The sequence below is a fragment of the Anas acuta genome, chromosome 17 (genome assembly GCF_963932015.1).
Source record: "Anas acuta chromosome 17, bAnaAcu1.1, whole genome shotgun sequence".
Lineage (NCBI taxonomy): Eukaryota > Metazoa > Chordata > Aves > Anseriformes > Anatidae > Anas > Anas acuta.
Window position 1 is genome coordinate 7,703,486 of NC_088995.1, and position 16,254 is coordinate 7,719,739.

The 16,254-nt window shown below is 51.6% G+C and overlaps 3 long non-coding RNA genes across 4 annotated transcripts in view; 1 reads left to right on the top strand and 2 right to left on the bottom strand.

Annotated features, from left to right (window-relative positions):
* LOC137841225 (uncharacterized) overlaps positions 1-16,254 on the bottom strand; it is a 33,837-nt gene that overhangs the window by 527 nt on the left and 17,056 nt on the right. The gene's annotated exons all lie outside the window — the stretch shown is intronic.
* Positions 459-16,227, bottom strand: LOC137841224 (uncharacterized). Of its 2 annotated transcripts, XR_011088490.1 has the most exons (3): positions 15,799-16,227; positions 1,954-2,044; positions 459-1,322 (listed from the first exon to the last, which is right to left on the bottom strand). It is a non-coding gene; the product is annotated as an uncharacterized lncRNA (long non-coding RNA). The 2 variants fall into 2 exon arrangements; XR_011088489.1 differs by lacking the exon at positions 1,954-2,044.
* LOC137841227 (uncharacterized) lies at positions 5,761-7,320 on the top strand. The gene is made up of 2 exons (XR_011088493.1): positions 5,761-6,515; positions 6,813-7,320. It is a non-coding gene; the product is annotated as an uncharacterized lncRNA (long non-coding RNA).

Sequence of the window (16,254 nt, forward strand, 5' to 3'; positions counted from 1 at the left end):
CTAAAGCAAAATCCCGTGTCCCAGTGAAAAACCACCCCGGAGAGCTTCTCCAGTGCCTCCCCAGCAGCACAGCTGGCACCCTGCAGCCCAGCCTGCAAAGCAGTTCCTCGGGCAGGGCCCAGCACCACCAGTCTGTCCATGCATCCTGCACAGGTCTGCCACACGTGTGAATTATTTATCTGGGGCTGAAGTCAGCACCATGGCACAGACCTCCAAAATCTGCCTTAACGACAGCAGAGCCCAAGGGAGCGGGGCAGCACTGAGGGGAAGGATGGCTGGATCCTCCGCCGAGCCGCTCACAGGAGGCAGAAAACCTGGCTGCTGGCACTGCCCCAGAGCAGCAGCAGAAGAAAAAGGCATTTACAGGAGCAAGCAGAGAACTTCTGGCTCACCACACGAGCAGGAGCTGAGCAAGCAGAAGCTGTTTCTCCATCCCCGCTCTTTCAGGACATAATCAATTTCCTGCTTCTGCTCCAACACTCGCACTGGCTTTTAACTCTCCCATTTCTTCAAGACTTATTTTCTAATCTAAGCTGACGGGACCTTTGCTCCACAAATCCCAACAGCACTTCCCAGAAGACATCTTTATAGCATTCTGGTACTACGGTGGCGTAAAGCAACTGGAACTACGCTGTTAAAACTTAACAGCGCAAAATTCAGAAGGTTTACAGATTATTTGGGGAATGAACAGAAAGGAGCTTCTTTAAAATCCCAGGTATGTGCTGGAGCTCCCGAGGCAGGAGAGGTTCAGACCAAGGCAAGTGTACGGGACAGAAATACACCCTGTAAATCTCCTTAAGCAGCTCAGCCTGTCCTGGTTCCTCAAGGTTTTGCCAAGGTATTTTGTTTGCACTTGCCACATGACTCGCATCAGGCATCGCAGCCTAATCAAGACGGACACCAGTGTCTTCCCGGGCAAAGCTCCCATCTTCAGACTGCAGGAGCAGCTTAGCTGCTTTGTGCGCATAATTCCTGCCCGAGCTGCCTTCCTGCTCAACCGGGCAGGGAGGCACAAGGGAGACCACAAGGGTCCGGGTGCTCTTGTCCTCTCTGGTCATCCTCCTGCTTACCATAGAAGAATTCAACGAGCACCTCACTGAGTGAGGCACAAATTCCCCCAGTGGGTGCTGTACCGAGGGGAACTCCTGTCTTTCCGCAGCAGCACACCCAGAACAGATGCTCCGGGGCCAGGAGTGGTATCCTTGGGTTTTATCTGCCTCCCAGGGCACACGGTCTTCACTCAGGCTTACGGGCTGCTGATCCTTTCAGGCGAGGGAACGTGAAACGAGGGGACTGTTGCTAGAGACTCCAGTCACAGCAACCTGCACCAGCTTTTAAACATGTTCAGAGCTGAAAGAGGCTCCAAAGCTGCCCCTCGGTCTCAGGACACAGCGATTCCCCCCGCCCGCAGACCAGCGAGCTGACCTCTAACCGAAGACAAGCCCCGGTTCCGCGCCGCTCATAACCTAGTGGGAAATATTTTGCTCCTGCCGCTACTTGTCTGCTCTTGCCCTTGTATCTTCTGCTCAATTTTCACAGCCTTTAAGCATTTATCTTTTCACGCCTTTGCCTGCTCTGGATTTCCCTCAAGGCTGATTTTGCTACATTCGGGTCCTTATGCCACTTTCTTGGTTTTGCTCCAGACAGCCCTCTCCCACCCGCCTCACACCCAGGCGATTCACGAGCTGAAGCAACCCGAGGCACCGACCCTTTTCCACCCGGAGCAGGCAGCGATCCACCCACTGCCCCCCTCGGAGCTCCCAGCCGGCTGCTGGCCGACCCCACAGATGCTCGGGACCAGCTCCCTCCAAAGCAGCTGCCCAGGATGTCCCTCAGCACGAAGCTGGGACGTGGGCAATGTGCAGACGCTGCCAAAACCAGGGGATGAGGGGAGCAGTGGGAAACCTCTCTCACGGTGGAGGTGCTCAATAGGTATGGGAACCCTTCCTGTACCTGAAGTAGGAAGGAAAACGTAACATCCGCCAGTCCGATCTGTCAGACACACATCTCACAATGGGAACACCAGTATCAACTCTTAAAGCTCCTAGGAAAATAAATAAATCTAATTACATGTTCTAAATTTAATATTTAGCTCCATCTACCCGCCACGTTGCAGACTGATCAGCGAACAGATTCTGCTCTCACGTCTGAACGAACAACTGGGGCAGCTCTGGAGAGTCCAGAAGAGGGGAATCTCACGAGTTCCACTGGAAATAGTAGGATCATAGTCAGGCTTATGAAATCCTGACTCACCAGACTTGTAATCTGATTACACGGGTGTTTTTGGAAGCCCTGTTCAGTGTGTCCTCTCCTGCTCCAGCATTTCCCCTCTGGAGATCACCAAGTTTGCTGCTTCAGACACCCTGGGGATTTGGAAGCTGCCCACTTGCGATGGATGGAAACAGTGAGGCAATAAAGGCCCAGTTTTTCAAGAAGTCCCCGTCATTTTTGAGCATTTGAGTCAAAGAGCTGGAGATGCAGTAAACATTCTTGGCAAACGGGACTAGGTTGAGAGCGGGACGTTCAGATAATCCTTACCTTCTGCATTTTAGCCGCAGCAGCCCCCTGTCCTCCGCTCTGCAGCACTCTGCTAGACACCAAGAAGCTAGTACAAATATTTTCCTATTGTCGCATTCCTGTTACAACTTAGAAAACGCACTTAAAACCAGTCACATTTTGGAGGGTGAACCTAAAAAAAGCCTCTCTGGTGTTTGAAGAAAGCTGGGGACAGAAGAGACATTTGCTGGGAAAGCAGCTCCGGAGCCAAGCAGATTTTTGAAGTGGGAAAGCTCCTCTTACACACTCCTGCTAGGCAGACAGAATGTGCTCAAGTTTGTTGGTCATTCTGGAGCCCTGCAAGCAGTGTAATGTCTGGTAAATTCATTCCCAGATGCTGGGGGAACAAGGGGCTGTGGGAGGAGAATCAAGATGGGGAGAGATTTACTGCAGAACAGAGAAAAGGCAAATCGATGAAAGTTTGCTCAGCCTTACCTCTTTTTTTTTTTTTTTTTTCCTTTAAGCGAGGCTGCAATAGGAGAAATTTGGGGATTTTTTGCTTGTGTTGCTTTAAGGGCAGGAATGCTGGAAACAGAGGTATTTGATACCTTTGCTGCTAATTACAGTGCAAGCTCCCAGTGTCCTGACAATGCCCTTGTCCCTGACCTGGAGGGGCCTCACTGTCTCAGGGTCAGCTGTAATTTAGTTTTAGGTCAGCCCAGGGACTCTCCTGCCAAACTAACTGCACTTTGTTTTGAAGTTGAAACCATTTACTAGCAAGGAAGGGTCTGAGACCATCAAACTCATTTCACTAACGAGAAACAGCAACCCAGCAGAGCCCCCGAGACGAGGGTCAGTGCCGAACACAAGGAGAGCTCAGCTGCACCGCTAAGGAAGGGGCTGTTCCGCCGCCCAGCCACACGAGCCTGAGCTGAGCTCTTCCGTTCCCTTCAATTAAGCGTGTTTATTACAAAACCATCGAGGGACCAACTAGGCTGTGCCAGTCCCTGAGCAGGCACCGCGGCGTTGTCAGCCCCCCACCTCTGAGAGTTCACAACACAGTGGCTGCACGTAGCAGGAGGATCGAGGAAGAAAACTGCTCTTGGTACAGCTCAGGAGGTGCTGGTGCTGCTCCTACCTCTTCTTGCAAATTAACTAGGTGATTTGGGGCAAGAAATTCCATTTCTCTGCTTGAAAACTGGGATTTTTCGTCCCTACCTCAAGATCTGCTTCGAGCTTTTCAGAGGGAACATGCTGCAGAAAATAACCTGAAAATACTTTTTAACTTCCTCCGAATGATCAGCTCTCTCTAACTCCCGGGGAAAGAAGTACTTTTTTTCAAATCAACAGATTTGGATCTGATCTTCTTCCCCCTCACCATATTCCCGGACAGAGATTATGCTGTCAGAACACCGCCTGAAAGCGACGTGTCGCTTAAGGAACTGTTCCCTACAATTTGTGAGCCTGAGAGCCCAGCGCATTTCACCTGTTTTCAGTTTCACCCCACTCTTTTGCATTTACGTGGACAGAGAACTGGGTTTGCCAAAGGAAACCTACCCAGAGCACAAACCCATGCACATCGCTGTGACAAGAAGTCAACTTGCACTTACAAGAGAAAAGCTGGATGAAAAAAGTGCCAATTTACTAAAAAGTAACGTTTTTTTTTGACAATATAAATGAATGTTCAGCATCCAAATCATGAAAACATGAAGGAGACACAAGCAGGGAACACAACACGCCCTTTGGGAACCAAAACATCCCCAGTTCTAGGTGCTGGCTGCAGCTGGGGTCGGTGACGAGCCGTGAGCCTGCAGCCACAAAGAGGCACGGGACTGCTGGGGGGTGCTCGGGCAGCGATGCTCAGGCTTTTCTTTGATAAAACTTGACTACAAGCCTGCAGCACACCCTGATGTGAGCTAATGCTTGTTCACTGCCATGCTGGGCAGCAGCAAAGCATTGTAGTAGAAAGAATTACCAGTCCTACGGACTTTGAGATGAGCTCAGAACGCAGTGCCCCAGTCGCTGAACACCACAGGTCCCTAACTACACATAAACCCCAGCTCCGCTCTCACCATTGGCTCCTCTGTAAATAGCAACACAGCTTCCGAGAGCTCGTCTAAATTGCCAGGGCTCTTTGTGGGACAGGTCCCAGCTCCCCAAGAGACCTCTTCTTCGTGACTCCCTGACAAAGCCACGATTTTCAGGAGCGATGCAACCGCCGTGCACCAGAACAGGGCTCTGGAGCAGAGCAGATAGCTTTCCTGGCAGCTGGCCCACCGTGCTGGAGCTCGCTCTCAGGAGAGATTAGGGGGAGTAAAAACCTCATTGCCTTCAGAGCAAAGCACTCAACCTGCTTCTACCAGAGATTTCTCACAAGAGGGAGGAAAAAATCCAAGTGTCTCCACAAATAGGAGACTGCAGGAACAGAGAACAGAGAGCCCAGTTGATGGCATTTGTACGGCCTCGTGAGCAGCCCCAGTAACACCGTCGGCAGCAGAGGACAGGTAGAAGCTCTGAGCGGTGTTTTAGACTGGAAAGATCACCAACAGCAGGACAGAGAAACATCTCCCTGCATGAAAACACCCAAGCACCAGGTCTGTGATGGCAAAGGTTTTTGTTTTGTTTTTAAACTGATGAATAGCAAGAAATATATTTCATCTCTCAGGAAACCTTGTTCAAGCCTCTCCCCAGCCTTTTTTTATTTTTATTTTTTTAAGGCATGATGGAAAATAGAAATTACACTTGGGTTCCCAGGTAGTGCAATTTATAGAGAGAGGCTGCTGAAAGTGGAAGGAGAAACTACTTGGCCTCACTCAGCCTCAGTGAGCTTTCAGAGTGCCCTTTCCCTTCAGGTGCCACCCCATCACAGCCCCATAACCCCTACAGCAGAAGAAGGAAGGTGAGAGTTTCCACCGGTGCCAAGAAAGGCCGAACCCTGCCTAAAGACAAGGCAGTTTTCCATCCCCACACAGAGGACTGTGCACACACCAGGAGCTGTTCCCCAAGGGCACAGAGGAGTCCCAGGGCTGGAGCTCCTGTGCACCAGGGCACACCGCTGTCTCTCCCAGTGGGATCCCAGGGATGGGGCCACAATTGTCTCATCCCACCCCGCTGGCCACGGGGAGGTCATCTCCTGCCCTCTGCTCTGCTCCACCACCACCACGGCAGGGCTCTGCGAGGTGGAGCAGGGAGCTGCGGCCTGGGAACTGGGGAGCAGCAAGGAGGGAGAGGATGCTGGAGTGGAAGTGATTTGAATTAGAACAAACTGGCTGCTGAATAGAAGCTTTTATTCCAGCATGGAGAAGGCTTTGTTAGTCAAGCACATGTGATGCACAAAAGCCTCCACTTGAATTCATTGAGTTTTAATTGGTTCTCAGGTGGGGGAGGAGATGGGTGTTAGGAATTAGGGATTCCTTAAAGAGGCAATATCATTAAATCTTAACGCCTCTTCCCTCTCACCCCACACCCCCAGCCTCGGCTTAGGAGTCTGGCCTCATTCAATTGTCTTACGTTAGAGAATCAGAAAAACCCAGGGAGAGAAAGGGTGGGAGGGGGAGTCGCTAATAAAGCCTAACGGGAGATCAATGAACGAGGAGGGTGAGGGGCAGGACGGAGGCTGCAAAAAGAAAGAGGCTGGTTGGGAGAGGAGGGAGGTCACCCACAGGCAGGGACGGCAGGAGAACCTCAAAGGGACGAGGGAAAGAGAATGATGCCATTCGAGTCAGGGCTTTCTTTTCTTGCCGCATTCCTTCTTTTATTGAACACTTACAACTTCCCTTGGAGATCCTCTCTCCTGGCTCTGTCAGCCTGTGCTCCGAAATAACACGGTCACTCCCCACGAGGAAGGAAGAAAATCCTGGGACGGGCACAGGGCTGCATGCGAGGAACGACGGCAGCAGGAGAAACCTGGTTGGAGAAGGACCTCGCGAGAGCAGCCGCTTGTTTTGCCAGACAGCACGTTTCAGACACAAGTTTTGTTACTAGGAGCCTGCTGCAGACGTAGCTCAATCAAGGTCCTTGTGAGTGAAAGAAAAAGGGAGTAATCGGGAGCTAAGGAGATTTCACAGGCAGCGTTGCAGGAGGCACGGCACGCTGCCTGCTTCATGAGAGAGACCCCGGGTACCTGCGAGCCAGCCGGCTGCCACGGGCTGATGGGGGGCACATCTCAAACGTGTAATGATTTCCATCAGTCCAGTACATCACAGGAGAATTTGTTAAAGCCATTTTACCTGTTACATTTGGAATTTATAGATATAAGTGAGTGACGTACCAAAAATACAGCCAGCAAACACTAACCCTAACACATTTTCTTTCAGAGTTCCCGACAGAAGAATGTCTCAGCTACATTTAAATCGGACAACTTCTGCAGCAGATATTCCGTGCAGGAAGCACTGCCTACTGGCTCGCTCTAATTCTTGATCACAAAATTAAACTGCAGTCTCCAGCTGCAGACTTAGCCTTGGCACTAATCTCCTCCGAGGCAAGGGCACTGCAACTAATTACTGTACGGACTTAAACGGGAGGTCTCAGACTTCTGCTCGAGGACAGTGCCGGATGCTGAAAGCAGCATTCCTGTGGTGCTGGCTCTTTAGGAGACTGTCTGCTCGGAGTCACTTTGTGCAGTGTGAATGTGAAGGAAACACAAGATTGTCCACTGACCCAGCCGTGGGACGGGGTACCTCTCACATACACGTGGGTTATTCACGCATTTCAGGGCATGGGGAAACAAGATCAGTGAATTCCTCTATTGAAAGAGTCACAGAATCCAATTTTCTAAGCTCCCTTCCTGAAACATGAGCCTAAGTATCACTTAGAAGTGACACAGAGGCTGAAGTCTCATTTGGTCCTTCGCTCCAGCTTAAAGCAGACGTGGTCTCCACCTGGCAAAGGCATTCGTGAGCAGTGGGATGTGACAGTGCCTGGCACCAGCCACACAGAAAGTGCTTAACCACACAGGGAGAAGAGCTAACGCTGCTCTGCCTTGATTTTTAACAGTGCAAAGTCTACACTGACTCCACCAAGCTGCCTATTGTCACTGCCTGACCAGTGACAAACCATGAGAGCCCTGCCCTACAGGAGCAGCCCAGCAAGGGAGTCTCCCCTGGAATGCTCATGCAGGAAAGATGAAGTAAAAAAAAAAAAAAAGTCACATTAAAGATAGAATTTTTCTCTAAGCAATGTTTCTTGTGTGCTTCAGTTTGCCTCTTCTCACAGGTGCACCTGCATTCCAGGTAGCATACATGTTACAGACAGATTTATTTCTTTTTTTTCCATTTTATGAGCTTTTGTTAATCCACCGGCATCATTTCAAACAATATCTGACTCGCCTGGAGCGCCCAGCTGCTCTTCATCATCAACGGCAATATTTGCAAGTCCATCTTCTTGTGCACAATTCTAAACACGATCCCTGCCTCCCCAAAAAGCCGCATCGCTCCGTGCAGGACTGAGCAATCGGGCTGTGTCCTACAGTCCTGCATCCAGTGCCAGAGACTGAACGAGTCCTGTGATTACCTTCCCAGTTACAAAACCAAGGAAAAGGCTGTCAGGGTGAGGATGGGCAAGGGCACGCCTCCAAGACTGCTCCCAGTATTTATGCTAGACTTGTTGCACTGGATGCATTTGCCCTCCTCCCAGCAGCTTTCTAGTAACAGCCTTTCCTGTAATTGCTTCCTTCTCTTTCAGACGTGTTCAGTTTGTCTTTATACTTCAGTGCAGGAGCATTGGCTTTCCCAATACCTCCTCATTTCTCAGCAGCCCCCCATTTCGTAGCTTCCAGTGGAATCAGACCATCAAATGCCAATTTTTGGGAAAAAAATATACATTTAAATCTTTCATTATGCTCAGAAATCTTGCCGCTGTCTTACAGCTCTTTGTAGATGCCTTCGATAGTTGACATCCTCTTACAACATCTATCCTAGCAGGTACCACTGCCACAGCCTTTTGGTATGCGACAGCAGGCACTTCTGAGCTGCTCCACTACACAAGCCCCAGATTTGTCTGTCACAAACAGTGTCACTTATCACAGCATCAAATTTGCTGTATGCAGCAGGTCTCTTTAAGGCTGCCATGAATTGAAAATTGTTTTCCTACCTCTCCTCGATGCCTGATGGAACAGGTATCTCAGCAATCAGCAGTGGCTTTGGGGCAAAGTGTGACTGACACATCTGTATCAGCTATCCAGTTAATTTTATTCCCAGCCGGTTTTGTTACACTAAACCTCCAGATGCTCGCCAGATTTCCTTCTTCCCAAGCAGGGAAGATAGCAAAACTCTCCTTTCAGCTCCAGAAGATGCTCAGCTATGGCTGTGCCACCAATGAGACTGGCTGCACCTCACAGACCTTCCTGGAAGCAGAAGATTGCCTCTTGGCTTGCAAGTGCTAACATCACCCAAATGAAGGCCACCCTGGGCAAATCTCAGCCTTCCCAAGACATCAGTGCCAGCTCCAGCAGGACCACAACAGACACATCCTGCACCAAGCCCCTGGTCGGGTCCAAGTTTAACTTTCCCTTATCCTTTGTGAAGAGGCAGATGGATGTGGCTGCTCAGTTTCAAGAGTTATAAGAGCACCTCCAGCACAAGTCTTTACAAGGCTGGTCAGAACCCTGGTGCATGCTCTGCCTTCCCTGGCAATCACCTATTCCTGCTCCAGCACACAAGCGAGCCTTGCAAGGGCTTTGCTCTACAGATGGCCACCCCAGCACCTTGGGCACAGCCCGAGGGTTTTCTGCAACTTGCCTACAGGGATAGGGATTGAAACTTTCTGAGCTTCTTCAGCTGTGACTGCTGCCTTCAGCAGGCTCCAAACCCTGGCTGCTGCCCCAGCCCACGCCAAGGCTGTGGCTGCTGCAGGACAGGCCATCAGGGCACGCACAATAGCTCCGGGCCCAAAGGCCACGTCCGAGTGAGCCCAGGAGGAGGACAGGGAGAGCTGTGCTAGAGCAGGGCGCTACATCTGACCGCGACAGAATGAGGCTAGGATGACTAATGAGGGAAACCAGCGCGGCTGCAGCTTTCCAGCCCAGTGCCCTCACAGGTTTCTGTGCAGGATGGTAGCACTTCGGGCATTTATCGGTGTCATACCACATATCACATACCACTGATTGCTCCTTAAACCACATCTCTGTGGCCCCACCAGCCGTGCACCTTGCTTGGACACATGTTTAGAAGGGCACATCGCCAGTATTGACAAATGAGTTACCACTCTGAGCTTCTGGGGGGTGCTTTGCTACTTCAGTACTTCTGCCTGTTGTACCTAAACATGTTCCTGCTCTCAATGATATCGCTGCTCTGTCCCCCGTGTTTTGACAGGTAAGGAGACGAGGGGCACTGTGGCTTTAAGAAGGTCACTTCCACTGTCCTGCCGGTGTAATTAGCCTGCTAAAGAAAGGGCAGAGGCTGGAAATTGGATTGAGCAAACCAGGCTTTAGCCTCGGGATGAAGGCAGAGCCCCAGGATTGTTATGTTAATCACCTGAGCTCAGCAGTCCCTGCCCTTCAAACCAGCACAAGCCCAGGACCCCTCTGCAGAGCCAACCCGACCTGGCTCCAGCTGCCCTGCCACTGCTGGCCTTGGGGACACTGGGGACAGCCCTGCGGACAGACCGGGGCCACCCAGCACCACCGGGGTGCCCCTGCCCTGCCAGCAGCCCATGGTCACTGCGCACTGCTGGGCCCAGCTGCCAGAGGGATGAAGACTCAGTGGGGGTCACGGGCGATGCTGTGAGCTGGGAGGCCGGGGCTGCTTTATGCCAGCTGAGGATCCAGCCCTGGCCGTGCTGAGTCAATGGGCACGTCTGGAAGCACAGACTGCTTCACCAGTGGAGAAACAGCATTAAAAACAGGCCCGATTTGTACCCGGCATAACAACTGTAGGCAGCGGAGCCGTGTGAGATGCAGCTGGGGTTCAGTGGGGGACATGATCCCGAGTTGTCGTGCCCAAGTCCAGCACCTTCAGTGCCAGGGCTCACTCAAGGCAACCCCAGAGTAAGTCCTGGGGGTACAGCCCTGCACCAGAGCTGCCACCTGCACCGTGCCCCCCTGACCACCTCCAGCACGAGCCGGTGCAGCTCTGCTGAAAAAGCAGCACTGCACAAGCCAAGGGTGGCTTGGCCCAAGGTGCCTGGGCTGCTGAAGGGCTGCGTCTGTGGCGAGCCAGCGGGAGCTGGCGGCGAATCGCTCCCGGTCACAGCCGGCTGCCTGCTGCCTCCTGTTTTGTCCTCGCTGCCTCTCCCCTCCGAGGGGAACAAGTTTACCTCACTGCGCTTTGCTAGTTTGTGCCCCCACAGGCGAACCGGCCTGGAAGGATGCCCTTTTGTCCCCTCTGCTCACAAACTTCGGGCTAGCAACCCTCACCACCACCACCACCCACCTCCTTCCCCACTCAGCAGCCCAGGCCGGCCATTGTCCCCCCCTTGCAGGCCCTATTTTTGTAGGGCGAGCTCTCGCCTCTCCCCCTGGCCGGGCCAGCTGGGGCTCCGCGTTGCCTCCCTTGTTCTTCCACACATTTTTTCACTGCGCCCCTGCGCTGCCGGGGAGGGGGAGGGAAGGAGGAGGATGGGAGGGCAGCGTCTGGCCCCGCGTCCAGCGCGCCGGATGGCATGGTTTTGGAGAGGCCTGGCTTAGTGAAGTTATTCAAGCCAACGGCAGCCTGGCAACCGGGCGGCCACAATGGGAGCGCAGGAGGAGGAATGTTTCCACATGCCTGATCAATGGGAGCAAGGGAGACAGCAAAGCAAACAGAAGCTGGGAAAGAGACACAAAGAGAAAGCAGCCTTTTCTCTGCTCAGTTCCTTTCATTTGTCACAGCTCTTTGTGAAGCTGATGACAACGGAGGCCCTTTGGAGGCTAGTTTTAGGGAGTTTGGTTTTTCTAATTAAATAAAACGCTGCGTCCTTTTTCTTCACTTGTCACCTTCCAGCTCACCAAAAAATGGACGAGCAGCCCCATCTGTGCTCCAGCCTCCGACTCCGTGCACGTCCGGGGAGCCCCGAGCACCTCTCCCTGCCCGGGAAGGCAGAGGGGCAGAACCACCCCATCACTTACTCCAAAGCATCTCCTGGGCTGTATGAGGTGCCCTGCCTGAGCTCTGCAGGGCCTGGGGGGCCAGCAGCACCGAGCAGCACATGCCACCCGCGCCCCCCCGGCTGCTCGTTACGGGAATAAAGAGCCTGGCTGAGGACGGCTCCTCTGGAGGTGGCGTGCTCTCCGCAGCAGCTGCTGACGAGACTATCGGGCAACTTTCTATGGGAACGAGGCAGCGTTCAAAATAGGGTTAGAGGGTAGTTGCCTTGGAAACTTGGACCGTTTCTGCCAAGGGGTTACGATTTTCCCCGCTAGGTCCCAGACGGGATTTACCTGGGAGCTGAGTGTGGGACAGAAGCTCCCGCCCGCTCCAAGAGGCAGCGAAGCGGCTCCCCGGGAGGCGAAGGAGGGGTTTCTGCAGAGAGGCACCCGCTCACTGGTGCTGGGCTGCACAGTGACAAACAGCGGCCAGATCCAGCCCCGTTGCGTAACCAGTGGTGGGAGCCCAAAGTTGTTTCCTCTAATTACTATGCAAGAGTTCACAGCAACAGGCCTCCTCTGTGCAGGAGTTTACAGAAAAGGCCCTCCCTGGCTGCAAGCCACTGCCAAGCAAACCAACAGGAGAGGGAGTTTGGGGGTGAGCTTTCCAGCACTGAGGTCAGACCAGAGATTATTCACTTAAAAATAAATCTAAAAAAAGCCTGCTTTGTCGGATATAACCCTGAAGAATAGAAAAAGACTGGTTGTTGAATACACCTGCTTGTTCTGAGACACCACCAAAACGCAGGCTTCCACTCCAGCAATGTCTCCATCCCCAAACAGCCAGGGCTGCAGAAGCCAAGCTCCAGCCCCTGGGCACCACGCGTGCAGGAGGATGAGTGATCCCACCTGCACATCTTCTGCTCAGTCTGATTCAAGTGACCAGACTGTGAAAGGAAGACTCAGCAACATGAGTGCTGGAAATGGCAGCAAGAGCTTCAGACAGACCAAAACGTGGTCCTGACAACTGGTGGAGCACTGGCTCAACACCAGAAAATCCCTGGCCACCATTCCCAAAGGACTAAAGGCACCAATGGCTAAATACAGGCTCCTCAGAAGCATAGGTTTGCTCACTGCCAGGCTCTCCAGGCAGATAGCAAGTTCCTCTGCTGGTGCCTGTTTCTACTTGTAGGATTTCTGCTGAGCCCTGGGATAGATCTCTTGGCTCCGCAGAAGCCCTGTTTCTCAATCAGCAGGGCTAATATCAGTCCAGATGTTCTGGCAGGCAGGCTGTGAGGTGACCAGGAGCCATAGCAGCTCCAAAGCCAGCCCACCTGACCAGCACTGCACTCCCAGCATCTCCACCCAGCCTCTCCCCAGGGGTTCAGGCACACCCCTGCTGCCCGGCCAGGTTAAAGAGGCTCCCATGAGGTGTTCTGCATGGACATCACGCAGGCTTCCTCTGCCTCAGTCTGGAGGAATCAAGGGGTGACACCCTGCCCCACTTGCACTGTTTCCCACCCCAGCAGGGTTCCATTTGATGTGCTGGGCAGTGATACTTATCAGCTGCTCCTTCAGTGTTGTAAGTGCTTCTAAGGAAGAACAGTAATAATAGGAAGTATAGATGACTAAAGAAGGGGATTCTACCTTCCCCAAGTCTCCACAATTCCAAGCTGATTACATAGCAGCAAACACCACCTTGCCCTTGGGAAGCATCCCAATTTCCACAAGGGAGTGTATCAGTGCCATCCCAGTCCTGCCTTGCTCTCCCACTGCCCCCAGACGCGCCAAGCACCAGCCTGCAGCTGGATGGAAATCAGGAACCTCACCTCGCCGACTACAGAGCGAAAACTCACTGCACAGGCATTACCTACTGCTTAAAAATTATTCCAGAACTCCTCGAGTCTTCTTGTAAGGAAGGAGAAATCCACCTTCACTCCTGCTCAAAGGACTGCTTTCATTAGGGCCTCCACAGATTTGCAATGGCAAGTATTTAACCTGCTTCAAAAATATTCATGAGACTCTCACATGCATTCAGTAAGGGCAGACAAGCAAAATACTCAGCTCATGTTCTCCTGGGGTCCCATGGTGCTGATGGCAATATACATCCTAATTACCATATATACCATATTGAGAATGAGACCTTGTCAGCTCTGGCAACGCTTTCTTTGAGTCAAAGAAACAATCTGGAAGTGATTGTGATTATTTCTCAGTAGATCAGAAAAAAAAAGTCTAACCACGTGTGAATATTTTTAAATAAGTGCCCTCAGTGAGAAGCTTCCCAGACAGGCCACAGAGAACATTTGAACTGTACAAGAATATTTAGGCATTTCCAGAGCTTAGGTTGTGTGTAAGAATAAAACATGCTCCTGTATGGGGAGGGGGGCAGGGAAGTCCTCAGGTACGAAGAGCTGTCAGGACAGTGCATGATGATATTCACTAAGCTCCTGAACAAAAATATTGCTCCTCTTCACAAACAGCGTGTTTGAAGTGTCACAGCACAGCATTCACGGGACAAAACAAGCAGGAAAGCAGCACTCACTCACCACAAAGCACCACAGAACGCTAACCAGTTACTGCAGACTCCCAGAAACCTTGCAGATGAGCGCAAAACACAACGCAAGCGGTCCCTTACGACAAAGGAAAGCAAAGTGCACTCCCTTTTAACACGATCACCGCGAGGCAGAGCAGCGTGCTAAGTACCAGCGCTCTGTAGCTCCTCAGTCTGCCTCTCTCAACAAGCCCCTTCTGTGCTGCCCATGGATTCATCTCGAGATAACATTCTTCGGCATAAGGACAACCTGCTGATGGACACACGCAATTAGTAGCCTGCTGACAGGCGCCCTTTCAGCCTCTCTGTGGCCCCTTTTACTCAGGTGAAGCTGGCAGAGCGATCGAGCCACCCATCCTTTGTTACAGCTCTATAAAGTGGAGGAAATAATTCAAGAAGTCTTAAAGGGAAGCCGCGGGTTAGAAGGAAAAATTGTGACAGCTATTCCATAACTGAGAAAGAAGAAACATTTTATCACTGTTGAAATGGTTCCCACCACCAAATCAATAAGTGCTTGAGCTTTTTATGATTCTCCTTAGCACAGGTAATAACACAACAGCCAGGCAAAGAGTTCGCAGCTGCCTGTAAATAAATAAATAAGCCCTGGAGGGGGAGAAGGGGTGGGCTGGAAAGAGAGCATTTCTTTTGGGAATGACTGCATTAATCCCAATTGCATTAATCCCATTAATCTTACACAGGAATACTTCCTCTAATATGCTTTCTTTCAGCCTTTTGAAAGCATGACCGTGATGCAGACAACGTGCAGATGATGCAGAGGGCACAAGGCGGCTGGGACGATGTGACTGCTCCCCTCGGCCTGCTGGTGTCCTGCAAGGCACAGAGAGTACACTGCACCCAGCCACCAGATCCCAGAGCAGCCTAATTACGTGACCTTACCACAAGGTTCAACCCCCTGGGCGGGAGGAAAGGAAATCCTTTCAGACACAGCACGTCAGAGCTTCTTGAGATCTTTCCCCTTTACTCATGCCTCAGCCCCACTGCTCTCACACATGGGCCATGGCCTTCTGTAATTGTGTTCCAAGCCGAACTGAAAGCAAAGCGATCCTAGCACAGTTGGGCACGGATCAAACAAAACGGTGTAATGTGGTTGCAGGACAGACCACAGATACATTATACCACCCTTTTCCACCCACAGCCACAGCTCCCCAATAAAACTCAGAGAAATCCCTGCCCTTGGGTAATGCACATTCACACACCTGGGTCCCAGAGACAAAGCTCAGGGCACATCCGACCCCATTTCCTTCAGCACTTGAGACCTGACCTTGACCATCCATTTGGCAGAGGGCGTGTGGCGTTCAGAAGCTGCTCCCCCCAGCGTTCAGGCCTTTCCCTCTGCTCACAAACACGTTACACAGAGCAGCCCAAGCTCACCGCAGGTGGCACACAACTGAAACCAGGCATCTTTGCTACAGAAGCCTGCCAGACCCTCCTTAGTCCGCCACATCCCAAAACCATGGAAAGCGTTTAACTTTTCCAGTCTGCAGATCCCTACAGGCTTCTCCTGAGAGATACAGAGCTATGTATAATGAACGTCAGCCTATCAAAAACAGACTTGCTTTGGTGTTATCCTTTATTCCTAGAAGAGCCTGTGGATCTCCAAAAGATCCTAGAGCAGTGACTGGAAGTTATGCACTTGGGAAACAGTTGTACATTTCTCTTGTTAAAGCATGTAATAAGAATACTTACAAGCTAGAAAAGCAGAAATTAAGTGCGATCAACATGCCTTTACCTTTAAAGTTGCAACTTCTAGAGAACTCAGGAACACCGACTTGTACAGCCTTTCCTTATGTCTGTAGTGATCAGCCAGCCCAGACAGCACGAAACATCTCTCTCCTAACTCCCTGTCTGGCTTACAGTGGCAGACTAAACAGCAGATACATGAATGCTACCCGTAACCTCCACTGGAATTAAAAAGTCATTCACATAAAGCCATCAGCAACCTCCTCTACTCTGCCAAAATCTATGACTAGGCACGGACAAGCCCTCTTAATAGCTCTGCAAGTTTCCTTCTGGTGGGGCTGTAACAGCTGATCTCTGATATACCACTTAGCACCCATTGAACAGCAGCTGGGAAGGGAGAACAGGGCCTGGGGACGCTTACAGGTGGCCACAGTGATGTGCAGCCCCTTTCCTGGGGGAAAGGGGATTTCATCACCCTGAAATTACAGAATCACAGAATCACAGA